Here is a 10,504-nt window from a genome sequence, read left to right on the forward strand (position 1 = left end):
AAAATTGAATGTTCCAGAATAATTTGTAACATGCCCTTGATTGTAATAGAACTCCTTTAATATGACAATTTTATATTTTGAAACTTCTGACCTGGTTTGGACTTGAGCTTGTTTTCTTATTAAGGGAAGAGATATGCTAGAACATCAATTTACAGATCTGGAGATGTTATAATGAAGAAAACCAAATCTGGAGTTGCTAAAAGGAGTATCCTGATCTAGTTGCAGTAAATGTAAGTGCATATCATGTCTTAATCTAAATTAAAAAAAAAAAATATAAAGAGAGAAATGTTATGCCTGTCATGGGATTTCAGCATGGAAAGCTGAGACATGTCCACAAATTAACTTTTTTAGAAAATTAAGGAATTTGGAGAGTTTTCTAGAAGAAAAATAAGTATGGAAATAAACTAGTGGTGCTTGTTCTCTGTTCTAGTGAATACTGGCAGCAGATGTCACCCAGATCTGCTGTATGGTTTCCTACACAGTTAAATTATTAGAAATTTAACATGGTCCTGGACTTAATGTAGTTCCAGCCCTCTGAGTACCAATTTTGCAAGAACTACTCAAGTGCAAATGGGAGCTTTGCCCTTTGGGGGTCATGTAGTGTTGGATGGATGGGGAGATAGTTATCAGGAGATGCTGTGTTTCATGTATCCCAGTAATACTTCCTCTGCTGTGCTTAATTTACAGAACTAAGACTAATGATACATGGCTCTAGATGACCTTTACTGTAACTGGCAAGGATGTCTTCTTTCTTGCCTTGATTGTGAATACAGGTTGTTTCTTTTTAAAGAAAACCTCACTAATAGTTGGTATAGATAGTTTCACTTAAGGAGTGAGGCAGTAGCAGGAGTGGTAGTCAGAGGCTTTGAGATCCCTGGTGGCATGGAAGCCACAACAGCATGTAGGTGCATGCAGAGTAAATGGTGTCTGTGGAGCCAGTAGCTGCCCACAAGGCAGCTGTGACAGTCTCTCCGTGGTCTAGTCCTCTGGGTGACACACAAATATTGTTTCCATTTCTGTTTCCATTGATGAACCACCCTGGTATAAGAATGATGTTCTTTGTCCCCATCTGTCTCTCTTTCTTCCATTTCTAAAACAAGAGAGTAGTGATGATATTTAGTGATTATACTGTTGTAGCAAAGCATCTTGAGATTGACAGATGTTATGGAGGAAGGATATTAATGTCAAGAGGCAGTTACTGCCACAGCTGTAAATCTGGATAAAAAGTGTCACACTGAGCAATTCTGACAAAACAGCATTTTTCTAAAGAAAACGGAACCATCTTGTGGGACTGCATTGTTTCTAACACCATTTTTGACAGGAATGTATCAGAATGAAATGTTTTACCTTTTTGTTTAATTTCTGTTATATCAATATATTTCATATGAAGTCATTCTTTTTCCATGTCTTTTTTCTTTTGACTGCTTCTGGATAAATTGCACCTGTGAGTTCTCTTCTAGATTTTGTCCTGTGGGTTCTCCTACTAGGGGAATCTTTCTAACCCAGAGAGGCGACTTCATGACACTGCCTGTCCTCAGTCTGATTAGTGGTAAAAGAGGGCTTTGTACTCTTTCTTTTTATTTTTTAAGAGAAGAAACAATCTTTAGGTAACAGTCATTGATATATTCAAATCTTTCCCTGTGGATCCCCACAAATCTTCAGTTTCAATATGGTGCTTTCTCATGTGTTTGAAAATCCTCTGACTGTGAGAGTGCAACATGGTCAATGTTAAAGGACACTTTCCTCCTGGGGGCCTGGGCATGTCAGTAGTAACAGAGACACAGAATAGCAGCTTTCAAATAGATGTTTATTCACCCCAAAGTACATAGGATGCAAACAGCCTAGGGATCACCTACTGCAACACTCTCTGAGATTTGGAGTCTTGAGAAATGGCCTTAGCTCATTGCCACACCACTGCAATGGCCTCTGTCTAACTTGGCACTGAGAGACAGACTTTCCTCTTCCTGCTGCATGTTCCCCTCTGCTTTCCTCCAGGCTGAGGTCCTTACAGTTCAGTTGTCTTTCTAACCTTAAGAAATAGGCTGGTGAAAGATATTTGTTACTGACTGATTCACCAATTATTTCCCCTGAGGAGTTCCAGTATTCTGACTGAAGATATCCTAATGAGGGCATTAGTTTATTTTCTGCTCATTATGGCTAGCAGATCCCTTTCATTTAACTTCACAGAGCCAAGCAAAATAACGCCAAATGGGTAAAACCAGATACATCAAAGCCTCAGACATAAAATAAGGAGGAAAAATAACTACCAAAATAGCATCAGCATATCATATTGGTGAGGGTTAATAACAAAATATTTTCACACCTCAAATAAAATAATTAAATTAGATTTCAGACAAGCTATCTAAAATGAGGATTTGATATGCAAGGAAGCATTTGTGATAGACTTTTAGTTTTGGTTTTATGCCATCTTAGTTTTTTTTATCTTCCCTTTCCATTTCTATCCAATGAAATAATCTAAAGATAGATCGGAAATTGGGATTGTACAATGGTCAGAGATAGAAATACAAAGGAAATTCAAGAACTACAGTGTAATTCTACTTGCTTAGCTGTGTCCCCACTCTATTGTTACAGTAGCCATTAAGAAATTCAGAAAAAGGATGAAAACATGGGATTAGTTTCAAATCAATAATTTCTTCTTGTAGTTCTTGGGTCTCTTTTATTGGATGGAGCTATTCCCAAGTATACATTTTGTATATCTGACTTTGAATGAAAAGTGTTTAAAGAACTGGAGAATTGAAGAATGGGATATGATATAATATCTTACATCTTTCTTTAATAAGACATCTAGACAGAGTTTACCTGATGTATAGTACTATGTCTGAGTAATAAAATATGCACTTTAACAACATGAGAAAATTACTCTGAAGCTGCAGAAAGTTGAAACTAGCAGAAAAATTATAAAAAAGTAAGGAGCTCACGAAACAGATGGTAGAAGATAAAGGAAGTGCTGAGGTAGGGACAGTGGCTGTACATTGTTCCTGAAGGTATTGTTTTCAACAGATAATTTTTAATGTTTTATTTAATTTTGTAGATATGAAAGCAAGGGAAAAGAGCTTTAAAATTTGCATATGGACTCTTTCCAAGGCACTGTTTGTTGTTGGCTTCTGGTCCAGCTCCATGTACTTACAATTTCAAGTAAATGCCTGTAAAGTCTATTGTATGATATGGTAGAAAATAATCCCCCTGGTAATCACAGTTCTGAAAGCCTCTTGGAGATTCATTGCAGAAAAGATTTCTTTTCACGATGCTTCAAATACTTCATCTTCTTATAAATTGATCAAAGCACCTATCCCCATTATCAATCAATGCCATGTTTGTTTAGCTAAACTCTTTATTCCTGTTCCTATCTCCTGCTGGAGGCCAAATGATGGATCCAGGCTACTCAGGAGTAGGCTGTAATAGTTGTGTAATGCTGTTAGAGATCAAAAAAAACATTACATGATTTATTTTGTTAAGTAGGTGTTTCATTGCTCTGACTTCTTTGATGTTTGTCTATTTTTCCTGTGGCAAATCCATGGTAAAGTAGTATGCAGAAACAATTTGTAGCTGGAAAAAGATAAAAATCCCTCCTGCTTTACTTCAGATTGTAAGGCAAATAAAACAGTTTATAGTTTTTCTGAAAAGACAAAGACATCCTCATTCTTAGATACAGTCCTAGTTTCCTTATTTTTTAGGAAGAAAAGAAAAATCTTTCCAGTGATGTATGACAGAGCTCAGTAACTAAAGAAGATACTGCTGAGAGGAATTGTCTGCTTACCATATCTGATTAATTTTCCCTTATACCTTTCAAAAAGGAATGTAATTTTTGCATTTGGATTGCCAAACTACAACTTAAAACCTAACTTCTCTGGTAGCCAATGCATCCTGTTGCTATTTAAAATAATTCAGTGAACTGCCAAAATAGGATTCTAATCAGGCTAATACATATTTTGTATGCCACAATTCAGGGAAATATTTCCATATGTTTATGTTTTAAATTACAGAACAAAAAGTAAATAAATGTTATTTCATTTTTAGTGTTAATTGAACTAAAGGATAAAAACTTTACCTTTAATGAAAGTTTTTATTTAGTTTCATTAAGAATCCATACAGTGGTGTGTGGTGTATTTTAAAAATATTATGTTAGATACTGATTCTTCAATTCTGCACTTTTTGTCAGTGAAGCATTTTTAGGTAATAATAGTTTTCAAATTATCACAACTATAATTTTATTGTGTGATTTCCTATCAGATGACCTAATACTGTGCTCTATTTTATTTTATTACTGTTATCTAGTAATTTCACTCATCTATTTACCAGAAATAAATGTTGATATATTTTTAATCAGTCTGACATGAAAAGCAAATAAAATATATGTTTATATTTATTTGTGTAAAAAGCTGCAGCTCATAGGCATCTCATTCTCTTATCTGTGTTTTCTTATGATCCACTAGTATTGTATACTCCACTGCTACATGAAGTGGGAATGAAAACTGTCTTATGCTCCATAGACAAATGAGTCTTAATCTGCTGATGGTATATGCAAGCTTTTACCTGGTGCCCAAAAAGGCACCTCAAAATTGAAAGGTTATTATTTGAGTTCAGTGTACTCACTATTTAGGTTAATGCTGGAGAGTAAAGAAAACATCCCAGATGTTACTGCCAGCAAGATTTTGCAGAAAGTAGGGCAGCAAGGAAGGCAAAATGACCAGAAATTTTCCAAACTGAGATTATCCTTTATCACTGTATATTCTATAATGGATATTGAAACTAGGCTTTCACAGTGAAGAAAGTTCTTAAAAGCCTGAAAACACAAGAATAGCCTCCATGTTTCCTAATATACATATGCCTTAAAATTAAACTAATTTGCACTTAGATATTGCTGAAAGAGAATGCTCTTTAGTTTTGGGAACTCTGAACCCAGGGCAATATCAGATAGACAAATTTAGCACAATGACTCTTTTTTTTCAGGCACGTGTATGTCTATATTGGAAGTTAGATGGGATAGCCTAAAGCTGAAAGTTTAGTTTTCCCATTTTAACAGCTGATAGACAAAGGAAAAAATATGATTATATGAAAATTAATAAAAAATCAGCCAGTATATTTTAAGTTTCCTTTATAAAAAGAAATGGCAGGTTGAAATAGCAACATTTTCTAAATTGCTTCCAGGAATTTCTGCTAGTAGGTATTGCACTGCAGTACAAGTAGTTGTTTCTGCTACTGTAGAAGCATCTGGTGGATCTGAACAAGCTATGCCCATGCTTCGTTGGGGGCCATGTGAATATTGGAAGAGGGAAAAATATTTTTGGTCTCGGCCTTAGGTCTGTATTGTGTCAAATGTTTGAGCAATAAATTTTCTGTGAATATTGATGCAAAAAAGATGAAAGATGCAGGCTCAGAAATTCTTTAGTGCCACATTTCTTCTTATCAGAACAAAAAATTTCCAATTTTACTAATTCTTTATTTCGTTTGTGTGTATGCACACATACACATATTGCAAATAGAGAAGTTAAACAGTAAAACCAAAATGTCATATATATTCCTTTTGCTGTATTTCTGTTTGGTTTCTTGGAAGTGTGTATCTCAGTGTATATGACAAGCAATAAGGAGCAAGGATGAAGTACAAAAACATTTTGCTTTTACCTGTGCATACAGAAAAATTGTATATCTTGTTCTGTAGCCACCAAAAATGATCTGAATTTCTTCTTTCAGTGGTCTGTGATACTGAGAAGACAACACTCAGAACAGCATGTCAAAGTGTCTTCCAAGACAGCAGTGATGTTGGACACTTGCACTCTTAGGACAAACAACTGGATGTAAGGACTGAAAAAGTGGTGAACAGAAAACAGAAATTAAAGTAAATTTTAGGTTTTTTTCCCTGAGTACTATGCTGATCTTTTCATATGTTTTCTATCTTTGTGTAACACATATAACCAATATCTTTTATAAAACTAATCCTTTTCCCCTTTGAGGTTTTGTAAAATTAGAAAGTAAATTCTTGAAGTTTTTGGTGATGTATTTTCTATTTTCAGCCTGTATCTTATGTGCTCCATCTCATTTTTGTGGCTTTTTTATGCCATATGTAGCAACATGAGAAGACATTAGTAAACCAGAATGCTTACTCCTGGTTTTGGGGCTCCTGAGACATTTCTTCTTCAAGATGGGTTCAATAGCCAAGAGCTAGAAATATGAGAACTATAAATTTAAACTTTTTGAAAGCATGTAGGAAATTATTATTAGGTTACTATTAATAAAATAGTAATAATAATAAAAAATTAGAAAAAGTAGTTTCTCTTTTAAGAGTCACTGTTTTAGAATATATGATTAAAAAGAAGAGTTATTAGATACAATGGCAAAAATCATAATGAACAAACAAGGGCTGGAATGCATTGCAAGTTGTAATCACACTGAGCACGTACAAAAAGGGCGGGTATGTAAACAAACCCCCTTTTCATTAAGGGTAATTGATTTACCTAATTGAGAACTATCAAGGGAAAAATAACTCAGTCTTGGGCAGAACAGCTAGCTCACTGGAAATTCTGATAATAAAAGAGTTTAAAGGTTGGATATTTGAATGATACTATCAATGAATATTTCTATCTAAGAACTGGTATTTTTCTTCCCTGAATTTATACTTAAAATGCACCTTTTTTCGCACCTAGGGCATCACTATCTACAAGGACTGAAATATAACAACAGTGATAGAACATATTTTGTCAAATGCATTGAACAAAAGGTTATGATGAGCCTATGGCAAATAGACTTTAGTGGAGCACTGAAGCAAAAATGAGGAGAAATGGGTTCTTCTTCTTTGTTTTCTTTGCAGTGTGATATCAAAGTAACACAGAACGTTTTGGGTCAGAATGGGCCTTAGAAAAGTCTGTCTATTTCCAGCCCCACTACGGTGGACAGATACAACTTGCCTTAGACCGTGTTGCTCAGAGCCCCATCCAGCCTGGCCTTGAACACTTCCAGGGATGGCACATCCATGGTTTCTCTGGACAACCTGTTTCAGTGCCTCACACACCCCCAGGTAATGAATTTCTTCCTAGCATCCTACCTGAACCTACTCTCTTTCAGTTAAAACCATTAGCCCTTGTCCTTTAGCTACAAGCCCTTGTCAAAATTCCCTCTCCATCTTTCTTGCAGAGCCCCTTTAAGTATTGGCTCCATTTCCGTAGAGCCTTCTCTTCTCCAGGCTGAACAACTCCCTCTCTCTCAGCCTGTCTTCGTGGGACATGTGCTCCATCCCTCTGTTCATCTCTGCTGCCTCCTCTGGACTCACTCCAGCAGGTCCATATTCTTCCTGTGCTGAAGATCCTGGAGTGGGACACAATACTCCAGGTGGGGTGTCGAGAGAGCAGAGTAGAGGGGGAGGAAAATCCCTCTTGATCTGCTATAAGATTCCCTACTTGAAAAAAGCCGGGAGATAGTTTTTGACCTATGACTGCTCATAATTTTTTTATGAATCAAGACTGGGCTAGGTCATATTCTCTAGTTTACAAAAGTAAAGTAGGCTAAAGTTATACAGTTTGTATAGTTTCAAAGAAGTGGACTGCTATTCGCCATTGTTCAACAAGGTTTTGGGAAGGAAATGAGCTGACAAGTCTGTCACAGACAACTTCCTTTGGGCCCTATCAATAGTACACTACTGAGATTTTTAAAGCTGCCATCTTTTCAACATCTATTGAAAAAAGAAAGGGCATGTGAAGCTGGGGTCAGAGGGTCTTGCCTGTGTACTTGCAGATAATACAAATCAACTTTAATAATTGTATGATTATATCAGGGCAGTATTTATGTATTATACTGCTTATCATACTATTTCTGGTACATTAAAAAAGACTGTACTTCAGGGGCTGCTCTCAAAGGGACTGTCATCAGTGTCTAAATATACTTAGCTCCAGAAGGCAGGGTGGAACTGTTGCAGCCTACTTAAATTTAGGCTTTTAAATTAAAAAACTTCAGGTGCAGCAGCCAGTCTGACAGGAAGCCTTGTTTTTCTGCTTGTATGATTTTGCTGTGAGCAGAACATAATCAGGATAGCACTCCAGTTTTGGAGCATGTCCTAGCTCTTGCTTGAGTTCACACAACTGTATTATTTGTGTTAGACAAGAGCTAAAGCACAGGAATCAAAATTTTTGAAAGTCTAAGCATTTATGTATGGATCCAAGCCATTTTACTAACCCTTTTGGATTTTAGTCAATCTGTTTTGTAGTTACAAGGAATTTCAAAGAAGTAAGAGTAAATTAGAAAGGAAAAGTTTATGCCTGCAGAGTCTACTATCTTGAGAAAACTTATAACTGTGTTTAATCCAGGTATAAGATTCCAATGTAATATTTTACAAAAGTCTGATAAAGGTGAAATCAATCAGAAGAGAGCTGCAATCCCCATTCTTTTTCTGGGTCCTTTCTGACATGTCTGACAATTGCAATGACACTGAGAATTAACCATTGTTATTATTCCATTGAAGCCTAAGTCACAGATCAGTCTGGTTGGCTTATGTATGTTTAAATCATAACAAGAAGATACAGTGGGCAGCTCTAGTGAAATCCTTATTCAGCAAACTGCAAATGTTCACAAATGACTTACAAATATTGCAAATAGTACTCACCAGAAATCATGGCTGTAAAAACATTGTGGGATTCCTGCAATTTTTTATGGGACTTGCAAATAAGTCACAGACAGATACAAGCAAGAAAAATAATCACAGAATCGCTGAACAAGCAAGGTGGGAAGGGACCACAAGAATCCTTGAGACCAGTTGCTGACCCTGCACATCACAATTCCCAAGAGGTGTCCGGGGGTATTGTCCAAACACTTCTTGAAGTGAAACTGTCAGATTTGCCGTGAACACTTCCCTGGAGAGCCTCTTCCAGTGCCCAACCACCCTCTGCGTGAAGAACGTTCTTCTAATATCCAGCCTAAACCTCCCCTTACACAGGGCAGGCTATTCCCTGGGTCTTCTTGCTGGTCATCATAAAGAAGAGATCAGTGTCTGCTCCTTCCCTCAAAAGGAAGCTGTAGACTGCAGTGAGGTCTCCCCTCAGTCTCCTTGTCTCCAGGCTGAATAAACAAAGTGCCCTTGGCTACTCCTCTTACGGATTCCACTCAAGGCCATTCACCATCTTTGTGGCAAGCAAAACCCTGCTTAGGATTCTCTCTAATAGCTGAATACCCTTCTTACACTGTGGTGCCCAAAACTGCACACAATATTCAAGATGAGGCTGCCCCAGCACAGAGCAGAGCAGGACAGTCCCCTCCCTTGCCTGGCTGGTGATGCTGTGCCTGATGCCCCCCAGGACAGGGTTGGCCCTCCTGGCTGCCAGGGCACTGCTGGCTCATGATCAACTTGCCAGCTACCAGGACCCCTACGTCCCTTTCCATGGCAGTGCTTTCCAGCATGTAATTTCCCAGTCAGTACATACCTCCAGGGTTACCCCATTCCAGAAACAGAATCCAGCATTTTCTGTTGTTGAAGTTCATATGGTTGGTGATTGCCCAATCCTCTGATTTGCTGAGGTCTCTCTGCAGAGCCTCTCTGCTTTTGATGGATTCAAGAGCTCCTCCCAGTTTTGTATCACCCGTAAACTTGCTCAGTATTCCATCCAGTCCTGCTACGTAATTCATGAAGATATTGAAGAGGACAGGGCTGAGGATGGAGCCCTCTGAAGCCCAGTGACAGGTCACCAGTCTGATGTCACCCCATTCACCTTTGTACCTGACCTGTCAGCCAGTTGCTCACCCACCCCATGGTGTTTTTATTCAGTTGTGTGCTGGACATTTTGTCCAGAATGATCCTCTGGGAGACAGTATCAAAACCTTTATTGAAGTCCAAACAATTTACCTCTTATTACTGGTTTCCCTTGATAACTAGATGGTTTACCTTGTTGTAAAAGGAAATCAGGTTTGCTAAGCTGGGCTTTCCTCTCATCAAGCCATGCTGGCTGTGACCAATGACTGTGTTGTTTTTCTGGTGTTTTGCAATACCTCCCAGAATAAAAATCCAAGATTATAACTAGATGGAAATAAGATGACTAATCTCAAAATAATTGTGCAAGAGATCTGAGCTTTCAAGTGTGGATTCTGTGCTCAGAGTGTCTTCTGGTCATAGGTTCAGTTTACACCTGTTGTCAGGCATAGACACAAGCATGAAGCCTGGGAGCAGCCCTGTGTGTTTCCTCCTGGCCAGATATATGTGGGTCCCTGTGGCCCATTTGTGTACTTCTCTTCTTTGAAACCCTCTTCAAGGATCAGAAATGGAGCATTTAAGGTTCTCATCAATGGTCTTGAAGGCAATTGTGTCCTTCCTGGAAGGTAGCTGGGTGGTACTATGGAATTAATGCATATGTCGTGTTTATGACACAGAGTATTGCTTTCCTTCTCATGTGTTCTAGCTTGTAAAGTAGGAAGACAACATTGCACATATTCCTTCTCAATAAAAGAGAATGGAGGAGCTTTTTTAGCTTAAAAACAGCACTGACCTTCAGCTGATAGAAAAAAAAGT

General features: G+C 37.7%; 1 long non-coding RNA gene across 3 annotated transcripts; it reads right to left on the bottom strand.

The window, feature by feature from the left end:
- Positions 1 to 280: 280 nt before the first annotated feature.
- On the bottom strand, positions 281 to 9,553 carry LOC135299409 (uncharacterized). 3 transcript variants are annotated; one of them, XR_010361390.1, is made up of 3 exons: positions 9,426 to 9,553; positions 5,644 to 5,823; positions 281 to 1,090 (listed from the first exon to the last, which is right to left on the bottom strand). It is a non-coding gene; the product is annotated as an uncharacterized LOC135299409 (long non-coding RNA). The 3 variants fall into 3 exon arrangements; XR_010361389.1 differs by lacking the exon at positions 281 to 1,090 and adding an exon at positions 1,807 to 2,029; XR_010361388.1 differs by lacking the exon at positions 281 to 1,090 and adding an exon at positions 1,807 to 2,042.
- Positions 9,554 to 10,504: the final 951 nt, after the last annotated feature.

The sequence above is a fragment of the Passer domesticus genome, chromosome 4 (assembly GCF_036417665.1).
Source record: "Passer domesticus isolate bPasDom1 chromosome 4, bPasDom1.hap1, whole genome shotgun sequence".
Lineage (NCBI taxonomy): Eukaryota > Metazoa > Chordata > Aves > Passeriformes > Passeridae > Passer > Passer domesticus.